This window comes from Euprymna scolopes, chromosome 6 (assembly GCF_053919585.1).
Source record: "Euprymna scolopes isolate OS-2025 chromosome 6, ASM5391958v1, whole genome shotgun sequence".
Classification (NCBI taxonomy): Eukaryota; Metazoa; Mollusca; class Cephalopoda; order Sepiida; family Sepiolidae; genus Euprymna; species Euprymna scolopes.
In genome coordinates, this window is record NC_136487.1 from 9,267,794 (window position 1) to 9,293,450 (window position 25,657).

At 31.5% G+C, this 25,657-nt stretch overlaps 1 protein-coding gene across 4 annotated transcripts in view; it reads left to right on the forward strand.

Moving 5' to 3' along the window:
* LOC145277493 (uncharacterized) overlaps positions 1 to 25,657 on the forward strand; it is a 656,318-nt gene that overhangs the window by 426,908 nt on the left and 203,753 nt on the right. The window contains exon 1 of one of the 4 annotated variants that reach the window (XM_080128882.1): positions 25,382 to 25,592. The exons of the other annotated variants lie outside the window; for them this stretch is intronic. The gene's annotated coding sequence lies outside the window, so the exon portion shown is untranslated. Of the gene's footprint in view, positions 1 to 25,381; positions 25,593 to 25,657 lie in introns of those variants that run through there. 4 annotated transcript variants of the gene reach the window in all.

The following is a 25,657-nucleotide window of genomic DNA, read 5'->3' on the forward strand; positions in this document are numbered from 1 at the left end:
AGAAAAGAAAAAAGAAAGAGGACGAATAAGAAAAAAACAAAAACAAAAATGGGTTAAAAAGACATGTTGAGGTAGATAAGAAGAGTTAGCTGAAGCATAAAAAGAGGAGGAGGATATTTGCTTGATTGGATTTGAACATTTCCCTAAAACCGTGTGAACACAAGAAATGAGAAATTGCCAAGTTTGATTGTGAAATAGATTTGGAAGTGGGAAAGGGGGGGGGGTTATGATAACTTATGATTGCTAGATATTTTTTGAAGTTACACATAGATCAGAACCTTGATGGCAATCGATATATTAGATTTGTAAATTTCTCTCTTTATCTTCTTCTCTTTACCTTCGCCTTTTCTCTCTTTCTCGAAATTCAAGTGAATATTCTTTTTATCTATCAATAAGAGAACATGTGCGTGTGTGTGTGTGTGTGTGTGTGTGGATAATTCTCAACCTATATACCCAGCGAATTTTTGATCTACAGAACTGAAATTTGATATATATGGCATTCAGACACGTGGAAAACATTTTAATCAGTTTTCATCCGGAATAAAGGGCTGCTAAGGGATCAAAATTGAAAAAATTGTTACGTGATGGTCATTGGAATTGTATCTGTTTGTTATCTATGTCACAAATACGCATGCATGAATCGTTCACATGACAGATTACTTATGTTAATAAGTAGGTTTGAAAACACTTTTTTAAATCGTGTCAAGCTAGCCTAATGGTTATAATACTTGACTGTTTTGGTTTCGATTTCATCTCAAGTATTTTTTTCTTTTTACTTACAAGAAGTGAATTGTTTAGAAAAAACATAATACTCGTATGCACATGTCCCGGTTTCTTTCATTTTTCTTTTTTTTTTTTTTTACTTCATATTTTTTTAAGGAATTTAACGTTATCCAAAATATTATCTATAAAATATCTGAAATAGTGAAAAAAAAAATCATTAATAGTAAAATGACAAAGATTTTCAACTTGTAAAACTCTACCTTGTATTTAGCATTTTTGGCAGAAATATTGGTTATAAGTTCATTTAGTCAGTATACGATTTGTACATGTTCAAGAGGGGAATAATTTTAACTCAGCACAGTTGGCTACACCCTCACTAGTCATTTAAAATTTCACTACCTTTTTTTTATTTATATTACGTAATTAGTTAACACGGCATTTTATAAATAGGTTACAATTTAAAAGAGAATGATTTTAACACTATTCAAAAAATAAATTTAAATAAGTACTGCCTATTAAAATTGCAAGAAAAAAAAGATTAAAATTAATTCGCCCATGCATGGAGTATTGTTGCTATATCTGGGTTGGTGCATCTCTCACTCTTAGACAAGGTCTAAAAAGAGTCTCAAATCTAATAGATTCCGCACTATCAGCCAAGCTCCAACCTCTGTCCCATCACTGCAATGTTGCATCTCTGTGCATGTTTTACATGTACTTCAATAATTGAATGTGCTCTAATGAACTCACTTGTGCACCCTCAATAGACAAACTCCTGACTAACCCGAAAAGCAGCAAAATCTCACCACTGTTGCGGTCCCTATGTATCAGAACGCTTTCTACTGTAATATTTTGTACCCTCGGACTGCTAGACTTTGTAATTCCCTCCCTGCTTCCTGCTTCCCTGATTGCACTAAACAGCAGAAGTTTCAATGTAATATGAACAGACATCTTGCATTTCGCCACTCAACTCCCCACAGTCCCATGTTAGACATGATCCACAATAGCAGCCGCTTACGTTCTATATGACTTGTTTGGCGTGAAAAAGAATCAAAAACAAAAAAAAAATTTTTCATTGTATGTTCACGCTAAATTTTATTACTTAAACCGTTAATAAAAAGATATTTAGAATCAAAGAAAGTAAACGCATCTCCCCAATCTTTACAGATCCGGTTCAACTTCTATAGATTATCATAATACATGCACATTACTAATAACGAAACATGACATGGAATCTTAGAATGATTCCCATTATTCTAATAATTATAAAACCAACCAGATTCATGAAAAAGTATTTAAAAAAACTATCTGGCAGATATACCCGGTGAATCAAGTGCAAGAAAGATAAAAACAGTTGGACTTAAAGAGAACGTTAGAATCTTAAAAGATCTCTCAGCTGGAATGTATGATATAGTCGATGGATATGTGACATTCGTTAGGATGCCCCATCTCCGGTTAGAACAAATGATAAGAAAATTGAAAAAAAATATAAAAACCTTCCCATGGTGGACAATGGTTATGTTCTAACTTTTACAATCATATTAGTATTTGCTTCTTCTTTTACTCTGTTGGTATCACCAAGCTAACAAAACGTGTCAATAACTTGAATAACTTCATCAACCAAATTTACTTTAAATTTGCGTTCTCATCCGTCTTTATTGTTTTACACTTTTCACACACAAACTTTTTATCTTATCACAATATTGTGATTTTATTTGCAATTTTCGTATTTTTAACATACATTGCTATTTTATTGGCTAATGAACATAGTTGATTAGCCAATGAAAACTTGCCGAGTATATCTGGAATTTTCTCCTACTAAAGGAAATAATCAGGACAGAAAGAATAGAAGTTTTATGTAAAGAACACAAACTGAAATTTTCTGTAATTCACTATATCTCGATTTCAGATGCAATGCTTATTTAGGTCTAACTTTTAGAATTTGTTTTATATATATTAGATATATACGTTGGGACTATGATGTCAACGATACTCCCTACGTTGATTACATTCTTAAAAGTGATGTTCATCATGTTGGCGTAGCTATTATCTCAAGTCGTATCTAACACAATGAAATTGGCATCAACGGGAACTAAAATGAAATGGATTTTCATAAAAAAAATCCAATCTATATTCAAATTGGATAACAAGCAATTTGTTTCAAACTAAGACACAGTGTGTGTGTGTGTGTGTGTGTGTGTGTGTGTGTGTGTGTGTGTGTGTGTGTGTGTGTGTGATAGATTTTTTTGTCTTATATCGATAACTCAAGTCTATGCTATCTCCTCAGTCACTACCCTATTGAACTACATAATATTCCTAAATACATCATAACGTCGGTCGGATTTTCTAAGTTATACCTAGATAGCAATGCATCTTGCTCATCGATATTTGATTCAGACTAGCGATTTTTTCCTTATACTTGCAGCATGTTCTTTACACTAAAAATGTATAATTCATTTCAGTTTTTTTCTGAAAATACTTATTCAGGCTAGAAGGATCATTAGACTGAGAACGCTTTTGTTTATGCCATGAAAATATCAAACCTTTTACGAAATAATTAAAAAAAAAAATTCTATATTTTATATTTGTTTACAATACATACTCAAATATTTGTTAAAATTATTTGTGTACCACAATAGTAGGTAGATAAATTAATTTTCTTCCACAAACTTGTACTTAAAATGTCATATCGATGCAATATTATGAGCAATCAATTTTTCCTTCTGTATATTATATTCTACATGATGCAAGTGTCCGTTTACTATTCATTAACGCATTTCTTTTTTTGATATTTTATCTTTTTCTTTAAAATTGATAATAAAAATGAATTTTTTCTTTTATCAAATACACTCTAAATGAGGACATTTAATACTTTGCTGTTCACAAGTCATCTTCTGATAGTGATTTTTGTCTTTCTTTTCATAGCAAACACTGCATGTCAAAAAAGATATCATCGATAAAAACGAGTATTAAATTATGTTTCTGATTTTTTGAGATGAGGATTGAGAATTTGTATTATTTAACCTACTCTTCTTATCGTAAATGTTATTTTGACAATGTTTCGCCCAATATAATCTCCGGCCTTCTTCCGGTGTATCTTGTCGAACTTGGAAATTTACACAGAATTTCGAATGGAAATATAATCCATGGAGATAGCATGCTCTCATTCTGTCAGCTATAATCGAGGAGAAGTTTGAGTATCGCCTGCACTGATGATTGAACCTTCAGTCTTCAAAATATTGTCACGTTTGACTGAATATTACCAAGTACTTTATCCACCATGCCATGGGTCCACATTGTCTGAAAGCTTGTGAGAATAAGTCAAGATGAGAACAGTAATCCAAATAATGCAAATATTAAAGTAAAATAGAAATTACATTTCTTCTTTTATCAAAATTATATTTAAAATATCATATTCATTCGGTGCTGCAAATCGTCGATCGTTCATGCTCAATAACAGACTTTTCATCAGGTTGACAAGAAAGTTCTTGCGGTTTTTAACTTTTAAATTCAGATAAACATATCTCGGTTCAAACAAAAGTTTATTGATTGAAATAAGCACCATCAGAATCAACACACTTTTGCCAATGCAAAACAAGTGTGTCAGTGACATAAAAACCTTGCATCTTGGTGGCGATGAAGACGTTAAAGCCGTTGTTGATGTCGCTTAGGTTTTTAAAACATTTCTCACACAGAAAGTTGTCCATGCTTGAAAAAATGGTAGTTGATAAGTGAGAGGTGTTGGGAGTATGGAGGATGAGGCAGTTTTGTAGCCCAATTTGTTCAACGTCTGCAGACGCCGGTTTAGCAACATGCGGTCGGGCATTGTTGTGGAGTAGAATTAGGCCTTTTGTGTTGACTAATGTTGGGTGTTGTTGTCAAAGTTTCTGATGCATTTCATCCATTTGTTGACACTACTTCTCAGCCGTAATAGTTTCGGTTGCATTCAAAAAACTGTAATAAATGAAACCAGTCGCAGACCATCAAAAAGTCAGCATGACCTTCTTTTGTTGCAACTCTGGCTTCGGGAAGTGTCGTGGAGCTTTGTCAGCATCTAACCACTGAGCTAAGAGCCGCCAGTTGTTGTAAAAAACACACTCTTCATTGCAAGTGACAATCCCGTTGAAAAACGAGTCTTTTTTGTTGTATAAAAGGGAAAATGACACTTCATAACAGCGTTTCTTTCTGTTGTCATTCAATTCGTGAGGCACCCATTTATCAAGTTTTTTTCTTTCCAATCTCCCTCAAGTGGTTGGAAATCGTCGTATACATTATGTCTAATTCAGAAAGAAGTTCTCGAACAGTTGTATGTGGATTGGCTTCGACTATGGCTCTTAATTGATTGTTGTCAACATCTGATGACTGACCACTATGCTCATCTTCAAGACTCTCGTCGCCATCACAAAATATCTTAAACCACCATTGTGCTGTGCGTTCAATAGTTGTTTCTGGGCCAAAAGTTTCATTAATATTACGAACTGTTACAGCAGTTTTTCAGCCTAACTTGAATAGAAATAAAAAAAATTGTGCGAATTTACTTTTTTTCCATCTTATATTTAACGTTCTGAACAGAAGACATAATTGTTTTATAACGATTGTAATCTAAAAGATTAGATAAAGCGAAAAACGCTGTTTAAAATGATATATAAAGCAAAGGTATTATGACAAAAACTTATTTGAAAATACATCATTTGAAATCAAAATTAACAATTCTGCAAGAACTTTCTTCTCAACCAAATAGAATGCAAATGAACTCACGAATTAATTCATAAAATGTTATTTGTTTTCATTTTAAATGAAAACATTTTCTTTAATAATGTGTGCAGATTCTTCTGCGCTTGGAGAAAGAACACTTTGCTGATTGCAATATTTTGACAGAGAAATAATACCATCTTTATTTTCATGGCATACATTACATGGCTTTTTTAAAAAAATTTTTAAATTACATTTTAACCCCAAACAAGGCACATTGCCACTTTGGTGTAGGGGACTACTATCAGGGGCAACAACTACTGAGGTGCTATGTTGGGATTTGGGCAGCAAGATGTCGGTTCACGTTACACTTGAACTTATGCAGTGTGGGGGTGAGATTTAGCAGCCTGTCGAGTTTGTTAAGGGTGTTCACATCGTGGGGGCACAAGTGCTTGCAGTTCGCCAGAGCATTCACCATTAAAATACTTGTAGAACAGGCAGAGGGATGCAACATTTCGTTGATCGGACAGAGGCTAAGCTTAGATGCCAGTTCAGGGCCTATCAGATTGGCGACTCTCTTTTGAACCTTGTCAAGGAGCGAGAGACTAGTAGCAGATACACCAGCCCAAATATGACAGCAATACTCCATAAATGGGCAAATGGTGGCCTTATAGAGGTACAGGATACTTTCGGGTGTTAGTAGTTGTCTAGCACGGTAGAGAGAGCCCACCTTCCTTGCAGCGGCCCTGGCAATGCTTTCAATGTAATTGTTCCAACTCATGTTTCCTGTGAACGTTAAGCCAAGGAGTTTAAAAGATGTACTCTCAGATAAAGAGTCGTTGGCCATTGCTATTGGTGGCAGAGAAGGTTTCTTGTAATTATTGAAGGAAACCAGTTTAGTCTTGGCAGCATTGAATGTGACCATCCATTTATGTCCTCATTCCACTACAGATTGGAGGTCATCCTCTAGTGTTGCTGCCATTTCTTTAGATATGCGTTCATTTGTTTTCCTGTCATGCCTGTTATAGAGTGTGGCGTCATCAACATATATACCCATCTCAGAGACAATTTTGTCAGGGAGGACATAGATGAATATCAGGAACAATAGAGGTCCAAGAATAGAACCTTGGGACACTCCTGCATTTATATCATATTGTTTAGATGTACGACCGTCAAGGACAACCTGGATTTTTCTCTTATCTAGGAAGGATTTAATTATGTTAAGTTTTCTACCAGTGATACTGTATGATCTAATTTTCCTGAGGAGACCCTCATGCCATATCCTGTCAAAAGCCTTAGATATATCTAGAGCTACTGCTCTGCCCTCCCCCACTTTGTCCAATGAATGGTATATACATTTAGAGATTAGTTAAAATGTCTGCTGTGGAACGGGCTTGTCTAAATCCATATTGTTGGTCAGTCAGAAGTTTAGCATCTGTAAGGTGATGGACTAGAGCATGGTTAATTAAGGGCTCAAATATTTTGGCAAAAAGTGTGAGGAGGCTAATGGGGGCAATAATTTAATGAGTCAGTTCTTTCGCCAGAATTCTTGAATACTTGTACAAAAGAAGCAGTTTTCCAACAGCCTGGAAAGCAAGATTCATTAAGGCATTTGTTGTAGAGTTTGGAGAGAAATGGAGCTTCTTCGGCTGAGCACTTTTTTAATAGCACAGCTGGGATGAGATCGGGTCCACATGCTTTTGAAGTGTCAAGGTTTTTTATAATAGCATGTACCTGAGCAGGGGTGATTTTCAGATCGTCTAGCGTGGCGTCTGTCCACATAGGAAAGTCAGGTAGGGGGTGGTTGGAAGGGTCCAGTGTGGAGTTCGAGGCAAACCGACTGGAAAGCATATTAGCCTTCTCGGTAGCTGAGCAAACAACCTTGTGATTGTTGGTTAGTGGGGGAATTGTTGATTGCCCATTATTTACTACACTGTCGTAGATTTTCCAGAAGTCACGAGTTCCTAGTTTTTGTGCTTCGATGCGTTTTTTAGTGGTTTCAGTAAATTCTCTCTTAGCTGACACTATTTCTTTCTTAACGTTATTTCTAGCTTCTATGTACTTCTGTTTGTTTGAACTGGACTTATGTCGGTTAAATCTGCGGTATGTATGCTGCCTTTGAGCAATGGCAGTTGCGCAACTCGAAGTAAACCATTGGGGAGAGTGGGGCTTGCTATAAAATTTCCGCATGTCTATATGAGAAACATACGAACGTGAAACGATTTTGGTATTATGGAACACAATAAAACAGAAGAGAATTTATGTCTTAAAAAGTTCAATTAAAAAAAAATAATAAAATAAATTTTCAGACAAGGATGCACAGCATAAGTATACGACATGAATTTTTTTTCTTATAAGTTTTTTATTCTTGTTTTATAGCGACACAATTTCATGCAAAACGTATTTCTAAGTTGTTTATAATTATTGAGTACTAAACAAGTAGCGTTGATTTTTTTCTTTTTTCGCTATAAAAAAATAACTACTTGATGAAATTACGTGATTTTTTCTGTAGGGTTTGGGTACTTGTGCAGTTTTCCATTGACATTAAAAAATGGAAATATTTAAAAAAAATATATATATTGTACGTACTCGTCATGGGATAAAGTTTTCCTACAGAAAAAATCACGTAATTTCATCAAGTAGTTATTTTTTATAGCGAAAAAAGAAAAAAATCAACGCTACAAGCGAAATTAAACAGAAAGTTCAAGTAGGGGGATTTCCCTTTTTTTTTTTTTTTATAGCGAGGCCAAATTTCGCGAATTTGGCCTTTTTTTAAAGCAGTTTGGCCTTCAAAATTTCTGTTTGGCCATTTTCTTCACCGATGAAATAAAAAAAGCAAATAAAAACAACGCAATAAAACTTTTAAAAATACGGCACACTTTTGTTGTTCTTGTTTGTTTTTTTTGGTAATTTTCCTTATTTTTTTATTTTTTCAAGATAATACTATTAAATGGACACTATTATGCCAAATTAGCCCCCCCCCAAAAAAAAAATGCACAAAAATTCGAGATTTAAGGTTTTGACGAGATAATTTAGCGAATTGTCCGGACTATTGCGAGATAACCATCCATTAGTTTTTCCTGAAATTTTGCCACAAGTTGTATTTCATTACATAGATGTGCATAGTAACAACATTTTTTTGCCGAAAATTCCCGTTGCGTCTCCAGATTTCATCGGTGAAGAAAAAGGCCAAACAGAAATTTTGAAGGCCAAACTGCTTTAAAAAAAAGGCCAAATTCGCGAAATTTGGCCTCGCTATCGCTTTCTGTTTGGTTAAGAATCAAGATGGCTGAATTATTAATTACTCGCTTATAAGACTATCATTACACACAAAAAAAATATAGATTTATTTTTGGGTAAAGTTCCCCTGGGTTTTCCTTTCACTTGAGTAAATAATGGTCTTTTGTTATATATATGGCGTACTATTATCCTTATATATATGATGTTTATGTTTATAACAACATCTTAATACGGCGCTGCTGATCCATAGTCGTTTCGACTGACGGATGCCACACACATGTTTAAGTGTCTGTGTGTGTCTGTGTGTCTGTGTGCATTTCCCTACGCTAAAACTCTGTCAATTTTAAGCCTAGAGATTCGAAATTTGATATACAGGGTACTGAGATTTGGGAAAATCAATGTGATAGGTTTTCGACAGAAATTTGGCGATTAAGTGGTCAATATTCAACGATTTGACCTTTGAGAACTCTACCAAACTCCTCCTACAATTTTGGGTCTAAACAGTAAACACGTGATATTTTAGATATAGATTCCTTGGACATGGATCTAACTTATTAACTTTACTTGATCCCTAAACAATAAATGTTAAGAGGTCATAATAGGGGTCAAAGTTTTAAAAAATTGACCTTTTTTTTTTTTTTTCTCAGCATTAACCTCAAAACACCTGGGCAACGCCGGGCACCGATTGCTAGTATGTATATACATATGTATATATGTATATACATATGTATATATGTATATACATATGTATATATGCATATACATATGTATATACATATATATGTATATACATATATATGTATATACATATATATGTATATACATATGTATGTATGTACATATGTATGTATGTATATACATATGTATGTATGTATATACATATGTATATATGTACGTATGTATATACATATGTACGTATGTATATACATATGTATACGTGTACATACATACATATGTATACATGTATATATATATATATACATATGTATACGTTTATATCTATATATATACATATGTATACGTGTATATCTATATACACACATATATACGTGTATATCTATATACACACATATGTATACGTGTATATCTATATACACACATATATACGTGTATATCTATATACACACATATGTATACGTGTATATCTATATACACACATATGTATACGTGTATATCTATATACTCACATATGTATACGTGTATATCTATATACTCACATATGTATACGTGTATATCTATATACACACATATTTATACGTGTATATACATACATATGTATACGTATATATATATATACATATGTATACATACATATGCATACGTGTATATGTATATATACATATATATATGTGTGTGTGTATGGGTGTATATGTATATGTGTATATATACATGTGTGTACATATATGTGCATATATATACATATGTATACATGCATATATATATGTATACATGCATATATATATATACATACATATATATTCGCGTATATATAAACATGTATAAGTGTGTGTATATGCATGTATGTATATGTGTATGTTTGGTCATGTCATATGCTACTGGTACCATGTAACCCAGTACTACCTGACTAATGATTGGGTCACCGGCGACTAAACTGCTTCCCCCATCAAACTTTTTTAGTGAGGACGCTGGCTAGTCTCCCTGAAGGATTAAAAACAAGACCTTCCAAAGGGCGAATGAGCCCCTTTTTAAGGTCAACGGCCAACTAGCACCGTGTGTGTTTGTGTGTATGTATGTGTGTGTTGGAGTGGAGAGTTCTCTCGTAAGCCGTGCTGAAGGCAACCTTTCTAGGAGAAGCAAATCACTGATTTAAAACCCATAAAGCGGGAAACCAGTACCCGCATAAAGCTGGTCTGCAGTTTAACTTGTTGCTGGCTATCTTGGTCTTGCTTGTTGCTAGATCTCAACATTTTGAACAGAGAGAGAGACGTAGCTGTCATACAAAGCTAAGACTCTGTAACATCATCTGTGTATAGATACTCTCTCAGGCATTTGTCAACAAAAATGATCTTGTAGGGATGAAAAAGATTAAGAGGAATTATAGAGTGTTGGGGGAAGCTTTAATGAATTCTAAATTAATAAGGAGAAGCTTATTATATGTAGTATGATATATAAGAATATAAATTGTCTTTAACATAGTATTGAGATTAAGGGGTAAATGTATTATGGTTGAATAGGGGGTGTATTGCTGCTGTGTGATGATTTATTTTAACGGTTTATGGGGTGTCTATTTTCTATATATATAGGCGCGAACGAACACCCCATAATTTTATTATACCATGTTTCTTCAAACTGAAACATAATTTTCAAAGTATACTTACGCAGATAGATATGAAAAGTAATTATTAAAGTTTGTGCCTATTTCCATGGAATATACGCGCGAACGAAGACCCGGTTTAAGTTGAAACATACTTATCAAAGTATTCTTATGTACATCTATATCAAAAACATTTTTAGACTTTTCTCATTTTTTATTTCCATACTTTAGGGGGACATATGTGTAGATATGTACATGTGTATATATGTATATATGTGTATATATGTGTATATATATGTGTATATATGTATATATGCGTGTATATATGTACATATGTGTATATATGTACATATATGTACATATATGTGTATATATGTACATATGTGTATATGTGTACATGTGTACATATGTGTACATATATGTACATGTGTACATATGCACATGTGTACATATGTGCATGTGTACATATGTGTATATGTGTAGATATGTACATATGTGTATATATGTACATATGTGTAGATATGTACATATGTGTATATATGTATACATGTTTACATGTGTATATATGTATACATGTTTACATGTGTATATATGTATACATGTGTATATATGTATACATGTGTATATATGTATACATGTTTACATGTGTATATATGTATATATGTGTGTATATATGTACATATATGTATATATATATATGTGTATATATGTATATATATGTGTATATATGTATATATGTGTGTATATATGTACATATGTGTATATATATGTGTATATATGTACATATGTGTATATATATATATATATGTATATCTAAAAAATGGTGGGTGGAGAGGGCTCTGTAAGCCGTAGTGAAGGCAACCTCCCTAGGAGAAGGAAAACTCTGATATACAATCTGTGATGACTGCTGCATCCAATGATGTTGACTTGCTCTTCTTTTTGGATCAATGTGGCAGTTGTTTAGAGAGTGGGATTGTCTCGGTGCAAAGTCTTTCCCCACTATAACAATCCTCATGCACAGACATTGCTTGATATAAATTAGATACACTTTTTGCCATCTCGTGTACCTTTATAGCAAAAAAGGCTGGCTGTAGCCTAAAACACAAAACATACAATGAAGTCAGAAAATATGATTTGCCATCATATGTATGTATATGTATGTATATATATATATATATATATATATATATATATATATGTATGTGTACGAATATATGTGTGTGTATATGTGTATATATCTGTATATGTATGTATATGTGTGTATATGTGTGTATATATATATATATATATGTGTGTGTGTGTATATGCATATACATATCTGTATTCTTCAGTTTCCTCTATAAACTTTAAATTTAAGATAGTTTCTAAAATCAAAATGATATAATACGAGTGGCGTGCAATAAGTAAGGCCCCTGACCCACTTTCAGTTGTCAGATCTAACTTAAATTTTTTCATGTGCAATGAATTATATCTCTACGTGTTATGTGGCAAATTACAGCTCTTAACTAATTGTGGTTTCTGTTTTACAGGTGTTTGAACTGAGTCAGGTGTGAAATGGAGCCTGTTGAATGTCGAGCAGGGATCCGGTTTTTGTATTTGGAATGACGCACACCACAGGAGACTTTTGATGAAATGAGAGAAACTTATGGTGATAATGCCCCATCATATGACCTTGTAAAACGCTGACATCGTGAATTCAAACATAGCCGGAAATCTGTGGAAACAGCTTCCAGACTTGGTCGCCCCCCTTCTGCCATTGATGAGGCATCTGTCCGTCAAGTTGAGGCTGCCATTTTGGAAGATCGGCCCATTACTATTCGCCAAATAGCCCAAGATGTCAAGGATAGTACAGGCTCTGTGGAAACTATCATTCATGACCATTTGCATATGCATAAGGTGTCTGCCAGTTGGATTCTCAGGTTGCTCACACCATTCCAGAAGTGAGAACATGTCGAGTGCTTGAGGATGAATTTGAAGATGTGCCAAGAAGATGAGTCAAAGTTTTTCAAAAGACTGATTACACAGGACGAAACCTGGGTCCATCACTATGATCCAGAGACCAAAACTCAGTCAATGCAGCTGAAGCACTTGGACTCACCACCTCCAAAGAAAGCAAGGGTGCAGCCCGCCGTTGGCAAGGTCATACTCACAGTTTTCTTGAACCAGGACGGAGTATTGATGACAGATTTCCTGGCAAAGGTTACCACAATTACAGGAGCTTATCATGCTTCACTTTTGAGGAAATTAAGGGGAGCTATCAAAAGTAAGAGGCGGGGCAAGATCAGCAAAGTACCCTCCTCCTGCAGGACAACACTCCAGTTCACAACTCGCATGTCGCCTGATCAGAAGCACGGGCATGTGGTTATGAAATCCTCTCCCATCCTTTCACCCTCTGACTTTCACCTCTTCCCAGCCATGAAGTTATTTTTGAAAGGAAAGCGTTTCCCAGATGATGCAGCCTTGATTTCTGAAGTCACGTTGTGGTGTTCTACAAAAACGGTCTCCAGAGCTGCATCAAACGATGGGAGAAATGCATAACTCTGAGTGGTTCCTGTGTAGGGATAGACTAATAACTGTTCCAAGTTTCGTTGCTCTGCTGCTTTGGGAAGTGGGTCAGGGGCATTACTTATTGCACGCCCCTCGTATATTTTGATCAAGGAAACATAAATGTGATGCAAAAATATTATGTTCCCGGAATTCATTCGCCCACGTCTCTCTCGCTCACCCCTCTCTCCATATATATATATATATATATATATAAGATAGAGAATCACAAAATAGATAACACCCTTTTCCACATTTTTTTCAGATATCTGGCAAAATAACATTTTGGCACAATGAAAAGTAGAGCTCGTAAAACAGTTTATTTACTTTCCTCTGAAATTTTTACTATATTTGATCTTTGCAATATTTAATTTTTATCAGAAGATAAAAAAGAAGCATAAGAAATAAAGAAAGAAATGACAGAATGCAAAATAGTCTGTCTGTCATAGAAAAAAACTGTGTTTTTTTATGAACGAACAAACAAGAATGAAGAAAAAAAAGTAGAAAATAGCGATGCCTTAAAATTCGCATAAGAAATTTTATGTAATATGTTTTGTAGAAGAAAAAAGATTTAGAATAATAAGAATAAGATGACATGTAGGATGTTAGCTGAAGAACCTGTAAGAGAATATGAGCTTGTTCTGTTTGATTGACCCCCATCTTATGTTTTTAAGTATTTGAAAAAATACTGGAAACCACTATTCAATTGAGAATAGCGAACAGCCAATTCAATTGGATGGACTTTTGATTATGGGAGATATTATTTTAAGAACTGAAAATGAAGAAGTGAATGCCAAATATGGACGGTGAAGCAGTAAAATGTGTAGACAATGTAAAGAACTTCCCGGGTATTAATGGGAGAGTGTGAGAAGAAAATAATTAGGGAGAAAAGTTTGTGCTACCTCCGTTTATTAAGATGCAGATTGGATTGTGATGCTCCTTGAAATTAATATAAGTTGTTATTATAACGAATGAATGCGACTGCAACTCTGTGCAAAACCTACATAAGATGAAGGCTAGTAGTCTGGTCCTAATCATTTTATGTGGCGTTTGCATGTGCCAAGCTATAATGTTTCTTTCTGTAGGGAAATAATTAGTCCTACTTTATTAATATAGAAGATAGAAGATAAAATAGAGAAGATAGATATAAGAATAAATAGAGGGGAAGAGATAGAGAAGATAAAGATAATGTTTCTTTCCATATGGAAATAATTGGTCCTATTTTATTGATATAGAGAAGAGAAGAATAGAGATTACCAAATAAGGCCAGAGATAAGGACTATGGCATTGTTACTATCAAATTAAATTAATAGCCTGATGAAATCTAGGATTTACACCCGATTACATTTATCTCGTCCAGGGTTGGCCAACATTCAACATTTCATCTGCATTTTTTTCTTTTCACATGCGAGTTCATATGGTCATACGATTCTACAAGACAATAATCGAATTGGTTCTGATCAACCACAAGTCTGTCCTACAATATCTTACCCCTCCCTTTATTCCTTTCTGTATCTTTGCTTGAAATAAAAAGAGGGGGAAAAAGCAAAAACATTGGCTGCTGCTTGCTTTTTTTTTCCAAGGCAACTTTTACTAAGGAATGTAAAAATATAAATTTTATTTTCATTTAAAAAAAAAAAATGACTGGAATCCCTTGAAAACGGACTAAATCAAAGGGAAACAACCGATCCAGGCAAAATAAGAAAAACTTTTCTTTTTCTCTTTTCTTTATCATCATTTGGGATGCTGTGCACCATGTTTAATCATGCAATTTATATATTACTGCAGTTTTACAGTGAATTCGATCCCCAGAAGTGCATTTCTAACTCAGACAAATGTGTTGAACACATTTGTCTGTGAGTTAAAAAAATTCTGATCCTTTTGAGTATCAACTTCACCATAAAACTGCAATAAAGTGTTCAGTCAGTTTGAAATATTTATTATTTTTGTTAAAGTGTGCAAGATCTGATTTCTTGGATTGGATTTATTACCACTCCGATAGGTTAATGCTATTATTGACATATACATATGTACATATCAGCTCTGTGAACAAGTGCCTTTTTCCTCCAAGTCACCAACAAATAATATAGAAAGGAAAGGAAATTAAGTACTTATAAAACTGCATCGTCACAATCATCAGTCATGAGAGTATTCAATAAAATGAAAGTCAGAAAGGTGTGTATTGGCTAAAATTGATCGCTTTTTCTCAATTCCCTAAATAGGGTTTAACTTTCTTAAAGGGACTTTATAACTATGATATTTTTAAATAAATATTAACAAATTTTTGATGTGAGGTAGTATGATGTAGCCCTTACTTGAAACCACACCAAAGACCATAACCGTGGCTGGAAACTTAAGCTGTGCCCTCAAGCATTGATCGTTCAGATTTGCATTTTGAGGGTACTGGCAATGGTCCTGTTGTTATATATTGGATCTCACTCATTGAATATTGTGCCACTTTCAGACATGAAAGAACGTTCCTAGGATTTGCACATTACTGGCCAACTAATAGATCACCTGCAGCAAAAAAAGAAAACCGATTTTCATCAAACGGAAATGGAATCATGTCGTCTTTTCCAGGGCGACAATTTTATCGATTCACCCTGTATATGTATATATACGTATGTGTGTATATGCACATATATACCTGTATAATAAAGTTCTATATAACTTTTAATCCTCATCCTTCATTTTAATATTATACATATATATATATATATATAGTATTTCATATATATATATATATATATATATATAGTATTTCATATATATATATATATATATATAGTATTTCATATATATATATATATATATAGTATTTCATATATATATATATATATATATATAGTATTTCATATATATATATATATATATAGTATTTCATATATATATATATATATATAGTATTTCATATATATATATATATATATATATATATATATAGTATTTCATATATATATATATATATATATATATATATATATAGTATTTCATATATATATATATATATATATATATATAGTATTTCATATATATATATATATATATATATATAGTATTTCATATATATATATATATATATAGTATTTCATATATATATATATATATATATATATATATAGTATTTCATATATATATATATATATATATATATATATATATATAGTATTTCATATATATATATATATATATATATATATATATATATATAGTATTTCATATATATATATATATATATATATATATAGTATTTCATATATATATATATATATAGTATTTCATATATATATATATATATATATATATATATATAGTATTTCATATATATATATATATATAGTATTTCATATATATATATATATAGTATTTCATATATATATATATATATAGTATTTCATATATATATATATATATAGTATTTCATATATATATATATATAGTATTTCATATATATATATATATATAGTATTTCATATATATATATATATAGTATTTCATATATATATATATATATAGTATTTCATATATATATATATATATAGTATTTCATATATATATATATATAGTATTTCATATATATATATATATAGTATTTCATATATATATATATATAGTATTTCATATATATATATATATATATATATATATATATATATATATATATAGTATTTCATATATATATATATATATATATATATATAGTATTTCATATATATATATATATATATATATAGTATTTCATATATATATATATATATATAGTATTTCATATATATATATATATATATAGTATTTCATATATATATATATATATATATATATATATATATATATATATATATATAGTATTTTATATATATATATATATAGTATTTTATATATATATATATATATAGTATTTCATATATATATATATATATATATAGTATTTTATATATATATATATATAGTATTTCATATATATATATATATATATATAGTATTTCATATATATATATATATATATATAGTATTTTATATATATATATATATAGTATTTCATATATATATATATATATATATAGTATTTCATATATATATATATATATATATAGTATTTCATATATATATATATATATATATAGTATTTCATATATATATATATATATATATAGTATTTCATATATATATATATATATATATAGTATTTCATATATATATATATATATATATAGTATTTCATATATATATATATATATATAGTATTTCATATATATATATATATATATATAGTATTTCATATATATATATATATATATATATAGTATTTCATATATATATATATATATATAGTATTTCATATATATATATATATATATAGTATTTCATATATATATATATATATATATAGTATTTCATATATATATATATATATATATAGTATTTCATATATATATATATATATATAGTATTTCATATATATATATATATATAGTATTTCATATATATATATATATATATAGTATTTCATATATATATATATATATATATAGTATTTCATATATATATATATATATATATAGTATTTCATATATATATATATATATATATAGTATTTCATATATATATATATATATAGTATTTCATATATATATATATATATAGTATTTCATATATATATATATATATATATATATATATATATATATATATATATATATATATATCGTATTTCAAAATATAGGTTAAAAATACATAATCTCATGTGAACACCCAAACTAATCTGGTCTGGCAATGTATAAATCTGAATGAAAAAAAAAATGTTGATGCTTTCACTGAACCTTTCTTTGTGATCTTGGTGAAAGGTGTCGATTTGGAATGCGCACATACAAAAAATAAGAACAAATGATTTCTGAAATGATCGTACGTCGGATCATTGTTGAGCAGAATTTGAGGAACACGACCGATAAATAAATAATGTTGTAAAAGAATTGATTTCTGCATTTATACCCATTTTATATATATATATATATATATATATATATATATATATATATATATATATATATTAAAAGAAAGATGAAGAATAAAAGGTATGCATAACTTTATTACATTATTACAACAATAAGGAAAAGTTCAGGGGAAATTTAAGAAAAAAAACTCTTTAGACCATGGCATTTCGAAGCTAAATGCTTCTCATCAGAAGAGCAGAGCCAGAATTATACAAAATGCAAATAGAAAAAATAATGGCTTATTGACATTTAGCTATGAAATGAGAAAGAAAGGAATGGACGATTAATTGGAATCTGGAATTTTAAAGATCAGAACTTTCATGGGTATCGGAATCGGAAAATTTGCGCCAATTTTCTGATGCCAAAATTGATTCTTTAAATTTTTTTTCGTTCATTTCGTTTAAAACTTAATTTTCCATGGCTCGTACTAATGATAAAACACTATTTATTGATTTTAAACTACCTTCCACAAGTTTATTTTTAGGTTGGTGAAAATATATGCACATATTACACGAGTTTTTATGATAGTCAATCCGCCTCCACCCTCACAAAAAATCAATATTTAGAAATTTAAGAAGAATCGGAATCAATACTTGCATAGGAAGTGAGAATTTAGAACAGCATCGATAATTGTATCGGAATCTGAAAATATATAGAAATCTTCCCATCATTTTATATATATATATATATATATATATATATATATATATATATATATATATATATATATTTCCATGTTAAGAATATTCAAAAATATAATGAATTTAATGAGGTTTATATAAGAGTGCTCAATAATAAATAGAGCAAAATGTACTTTTTTTATTTATGTTTAAATAAATTTTGATATCGCTACACGAATATAATAATGTTTTGATTGAGGACTTGACTTTCTTAAAAGCAATATTACCTGATGAGGTCTTTAGTTATTCATAATTAATAGACCGAAACATTGTCATGATCATGTAGCGATATTAAAATGTTTATGTAAACATAAATAAGTATATAGATATGGGTGTGTGTTCATTTTCTTTTTTAATACATGTCTCATCCTCTTTCTCTCTCTCTCTCTCTCTCTCTCTCTCTCATATATATATATATATATATATATATATATATATATATATATATATATATAGAGAGAGAGAGAGAGAGAGAGTAAATTTTATGTTTCCTCTGAAATATATATATATATATATTTCTTTTTTGCCCTTCATTATGGAGGACAGTAAATGGTTCAATTTATGCAAATATAACTATTAAATCGTCATGCCAAGTGCAAATCTGTTTCAATCTATTACTTGCGCTAATAACCATGGAGCGGGTGAGCCTTCCCCAATTCAATGAATTGTTCGCAATTTGATATTTATCTTTTGTATTAAACTAGCGGGGTATTCGGCATTGCCCAGGTGGAGATGAAGTTGGGTTTGGACACATCTGCTAACTCGAAAATAAAAGAACGGATAAAAACAAGAAAATATAATCGGGCAGAAAAATAAGCAGTCTAAAAGAAAGTGAAAATAATTCAGTTAAAAAAAATTGTTTTAAGCGAAATAACCGTTAAAAAAATGAAAAATAAAATTAAAAAAAATAACATTATGTAATCCAAATGTTCAATTTTCTTTTAAAACTTCTGATAAAAAAATCGAAATAAATTGTTTTTAAAATTACCAAACAACCCTGTTAAAAATAAGATAATTTATAAAAAAAGTAGAATTTATTTGAAGCGAAATAATCATTCTAAAAATGATTAGTTAAAAGTAAAAATCACATTACGCAACCCTTGAAAGAAAAACATATGGCAAATAAATCTTTTAACCCTGATAAAATGTTTCTTTTAAAACCTGTGATAAAAAATCGAAATAAGGAAATTGTTATTCAAAATTAAAAAAACAAAAGACCACCGTTACGTGTACTCTAACGTAAAAACTATAACTTACGACGCAACCTCCCAATTCACTGCATCACGAGGCTAAGAGTAAAGTAACGTTGGAAATTTTCTTATTTACACGAATTCTAAAAAATAATGTTTGACTGCGCATGAGCAGTTTTCAAAAGGCACGATTTTTCAGACCCTCCCTTGGTTTAAACGTTTATTTCTATACGAAATAATAGACCATTTTTTCTAATTCTCACATATTATTTGATCGAGACGTCGCTCTTTCAGATGGTACTGATAACGACTCGATCCGATGCGTGTGTCAAAAGTTTTTTGCAGACAAACAGTTGAGATTTATATAATAGAAGATAAGATACGCATGAGTTGATAAACTATAAACACTAAATTCAACACCGATTTTGGTTCTTGCCATCATTCTCCTGAGCCATTTCTTATCTTTCTCTTTTTTGAGTATATTTATTCAACTTGATTTCATTTGATGAACGTGCACTAAAAATGAGTCGATGTCTTACAATGGATCGGAAGAAGTGAAGACTTAAAGGGTTTTAAAGTTACAAAAAAGGTTTAGGCATCATCAGTCTCTGCCCTACACAGATTACACAGCTATTTCTAACCTCCTGCTAGACTATACACAAACTTTGCTTATAAAAAGGCTCAAACTCTAGATAATCGAGGAGTTAGGTAGGGTTGGTGTTAGGGTTAGGGTTGGTGTTAGGGTTAGGGTTGGTGTTAGGTAGTGTTAGTCTTAATGCTTATTTTATAACAGACACGGGTTTAATTCAATGAATATAAACCCTAAAACTTGCAAAACATAAGCTGATCTTGTTCAAGACTGAGATAACACGTGTCAGGATTGGATTCTTTTTCTCCAACAAAGGTTGACATAAAGCCATCTGATTTCTGATTTGTACGATGGTAGATGTAGCCTTGCTTCAAACATTGATCAAAACCCAATCTTCTTATATGTCTCCTTATATTTATATGAGAGGCTTTGTCTGTTGGTCATGCTTCAGGTTGAAACAACTTTATCATTCATAGACACAAAAATTGTGCAGATATAGTTTATTTCAGATTACGCGCAAGTATCTATAAAACTGACTCTTATCTGTCAGTCTGTAATGCTTTTTTGATCAGTCACTCATAAGTTTAAAATATTTCTGTGGCTAAACAACAGGTTGAATGAACACACCTTAAAAACATCCATTCTTGTTTTCTAAAAGACTTCGTGTAACGTTGTCGTGTAACGTTGTCCTTACCAAAAGTTTTTATACATGTGGATCATTTTGTTATTATTTTTTTTTACATGATTCCAAATGTTCATTGTGTGTGTGTGTGTGTGTGCGTGCGTGCGTGCGTGTGTGTGTGTGTGTGTGTGTGTGTGTGTGTGTGTGTGTGTGTGTGATGTACCTTAATTTGCTGTCTCCTTTCAATGTCGCTATTGATGCTTTTTCTGTTTAGTGATTGTTTCATCTTCCTCTTTTGCATGACCGCTTGATACACGTATTGTCTCGTTAGTTGTGCTAACTGGAATAAATTTTTCTTTGCACAGAAAGGTAAACAAAAACATTCATCAGAGTTTAGTATTAGTTCTTTTATTTATTTATTTATTTTTTATTTTTTTTTTGCTGTTATTTCACCTCAAGCAAAGTACAGTGGCACTTGGATGTAAAGGGCTACTATTTGGGATCAATTCAGCATGTAGGGGGTTGAGCAGCAAGGTGTCTGTTTACATCACACTTGAACTTTCTGCATGTAAGTACAGTCAGAGAAGCAGGAACTCACGAGAGAATTCCAAAGTCTAGAAGTTCTGAAGGTTTTTCAGAATGTAAGGATCTCTACTGTGAAAAGGTGGGATTTTGCAACTTGTTGTGTTAGTCGGATGTATTTACATTGAGGGAGTACAATTTGAATTTGAATTTGTTGGAGCACATTCGATTAAAATACTTGTACAACAGGCACAGATATGTAACATTTAGGAGATGGGACAGAGGTTGGAGTTTGGTTGACAGTGTAAGAGAACATGATCGCACATCAGAGAGGGAGGCTAACTTTTCCTTATTAATTAGTTAACTAACTAATACAACCAGGGGAAGGGACTTCGCAACTAATTACCACAGCCTGCTTCTTAGTTCCTTTGGTTTCTATATTTTGACCTGCTTCATAGGAACAGCTACATTTCCAAAACTTTGTGTCACTTCGTTCTGTACTTATTCCATCTATGTCAAAATTCATACTATCTAATTAATTCGCTACTATGTAACAGTAAGCTATTTGTTATGCTATGTCAATATTATGTTTGTTGTTTATATTTTGTGTTATTTAGATGAAAGCCTATTTTTGAAATTACAACTTGCAGAATGCAGTTTTTCAAAGCTGAGCTTGTTGTGGCAAATATGTGCAAAAAAATGAATCATTTTATGATAACTGAACTACCCACTCTAGAGAAGGGAAGGTGATAGGCTGGTACGTTCATATTTCAGCAAAATGACACCTTGCAAAATGCTTAACTTTACAAAGTTTGACGTGATATGGCAAAAAAACCTGTAAACATGTGCACATCACCTCATCCAAATTTATCTTCACAAAGCCACCATTCATCCATACATGAAGTATTGTTGAAACATCTGAACTGGTGCATCTACCAATAGTCACTCATTCAGTAAACAACGTTCAAAAAAGAGTCTCAAATTTAATAGGTCATCTCACACTATCGGCCAAAGTCCAGCCTCTGTCCCATCGCTACAATGTTGCATATCTGTGCCATTTTATAAATATTTTGATGGAATATACTCTGATGAACTCATAGAACTTGTTCCACCCCTTGGCATACATACTCCCGACTTATTTGACAAGCAGCAAAATCCCACCCCTTCACTTTTGATGTCCCTAGAAAGCCTTCTATTGTAATAATTCCTTTGGTCTGCTAGACTTGGAATTTCTTCTCTATTTTCTGCTTCCTTGACTGTACTAACAGTTTGAATGTTATATGAGCAAACACCTTGTTGCTCAACTCCCTACAGTTTCCGTGAAAAACGAGTAAAAAAAAAACAATCTAACTCTAAATAATTAAGATAAATATTAATTTGTGATATACTAGTGGGGCGAGGGGCGACTTTGCCTAGTTATAAAATATGCTTAAATATGATATTTTAATTTCTCCAGATTTCGTATATATTATTATAGAGTTTTGATTTCAAAAGTTAAAACAAAGTATTTGGGTGCCATCAGCTAGAATCGAAACCGAAAGTAAAACTGTGGCATTCAAAGCTGGTGACGCTACCACTGTACCAACGTGACACGCATATAAACTGATTAAAAATAAACTGAGATGAATGTACAAAATGTATAACGATGTTTTGTTCAATTTTAACCCCTTTTTGATCCCTTAAAAAGTATTTTAACCCATAAAAGAACGGTTCATAAAAATTCCAATCATTTCAGGTCCCTAGCGCTGCTGCTCTGCAAGATTTAGTTTCAAAAGACATAGAGTTTAAAAATATGGAGACAGACAGACAGACAAACATAATGTGTTTTATAAATAAGATCAGCGTTGCCTGGGATGCATTATAGTAAAATATTTTTTTTGTGAAAATTTCTATGTTCTATAAATATCTTTTTTTTTTTCTTTTTCTTCTTTTTTTTTGTATTAATATCTAAGCTAAGAAAGCAGATAAGGAATGTTAACTCTTACTAAAGGCATAAGAGTTCTTCCCCTTAGTTAAATTTCTAATTGAATATTAGTAAATAGTCGAATCAGATTAAGTTTGTTTTTTTGTTTTTTTAATACAACTTGTATATAGAGTATAACATGATATAGCAAATGAAAATTGGCTAGTCAGAATCAAAGTTTGATTTGTCAGCTTAAATGCTATTTAGGTTTAACGGCCCAAAAATGCTATATATTAAATGTATATGAATCGTTATTTAAATCATAATTTGGTTTATGTCCAACTTTGTATCAGATTCTAACTTAATGCAGCAGCACAGAATTATTTATATTTCATGCCACATTCTCAGGATTGAACTCCCAATTCAATATTATGACAGCGAGACTGGTTGGTTCATAATTCGTGCTTTGTTAAACACACTCCTCCTTTAACTCTTTCTATTTGTGCGAAATTTACTTTCACTTTCCTTTTTTATAGCCTAATTCCACCCCCTCCTCTCTCTCATTCTCTTTCTTTTTTTTCTCTTACTTTTTTCTCACACTCTCTCATTCTCTCGTTATATTTTTTCTCTCCTTTTTCTTTTATTCTCTCTCTTCATCTTTATGCCTTTTCTTTTCTCTCTCTGTCTCTCTCTTTCCCATACGCTTTTTTATTCCTCTTCTTTCTTTCTCTCTCTACCCATTCTCTTTTTATCTTAACTAATAAAACTCCTTATCCTCCCCTTCTTTCATTATCTTTCTCTTCTTTTTTTTTCTCTTAATTTTCTCTCATACTCTCTTTATCCCTTTCCCTTCTCACTCTTTCTCTTCCTCCCTCTTTATTTCCTTTCTCTTTCTTTCTCTCTTTTTTCCACTCTCCCTTTTTTATTCCCTCTCTCTTTATCTCTCTCCTACTTTCTTTCTCTATCTCTTTCTTTTCCACGCCCTTTTTATTCCCCTTTTCTCCTTCTCTCTCCCCTCTCTTCCCTACACTGTCTGTCTCTCTTTCTCAACTCTTGTTACTCTTCCTTCTCCCCATTCCGTGTCATCAGCTGCCACCATCATTCTTGTATGTATGTGTGTGTGCATATACATTGTATGTATGTATGTATGTATGTATGTATGTATGTATGTATGTATGTATCTGTCTGTCTGTATGATTTCTTATGCAGCAATGAATAAATAGTTTTGTGCAAACGATTGAAATGTGAGTGTTGGGGGTGTGGGGTGAGTGGTATGATAGTACAGGTGGTGGCAGAGAGATAAAGAGAGAGTGGGAGGGCAAAACTGTACAGCTACTGCAACTACCACCGTTTCAACAACTGAAGTGTTAGCACTGCTCTTAATAATATTGCTGCTGCTGCTGATCTAGAGTATTGATCTGCTGTCATGTGACCTGATATTTGGCCCACAGCTCACTATTGGACTCTAGTATTTGAGCAAACGTCTCATTAATTGCTAAAGAAAAGCACGTTCTTGAGACGTGGCCCCTTTTCTTTGGTTCCTCTTATTTTATGCTAAAAATCACTATAACAACTATATCCTGGTATCCATTTTGAGCATCTTTTCCTCTGCAACCATGGCTTTGTAAGTTTTTTTTAAAAAACCTCTTCCTACTACTAATAATACTACAACTTCTATAAGCACTAACG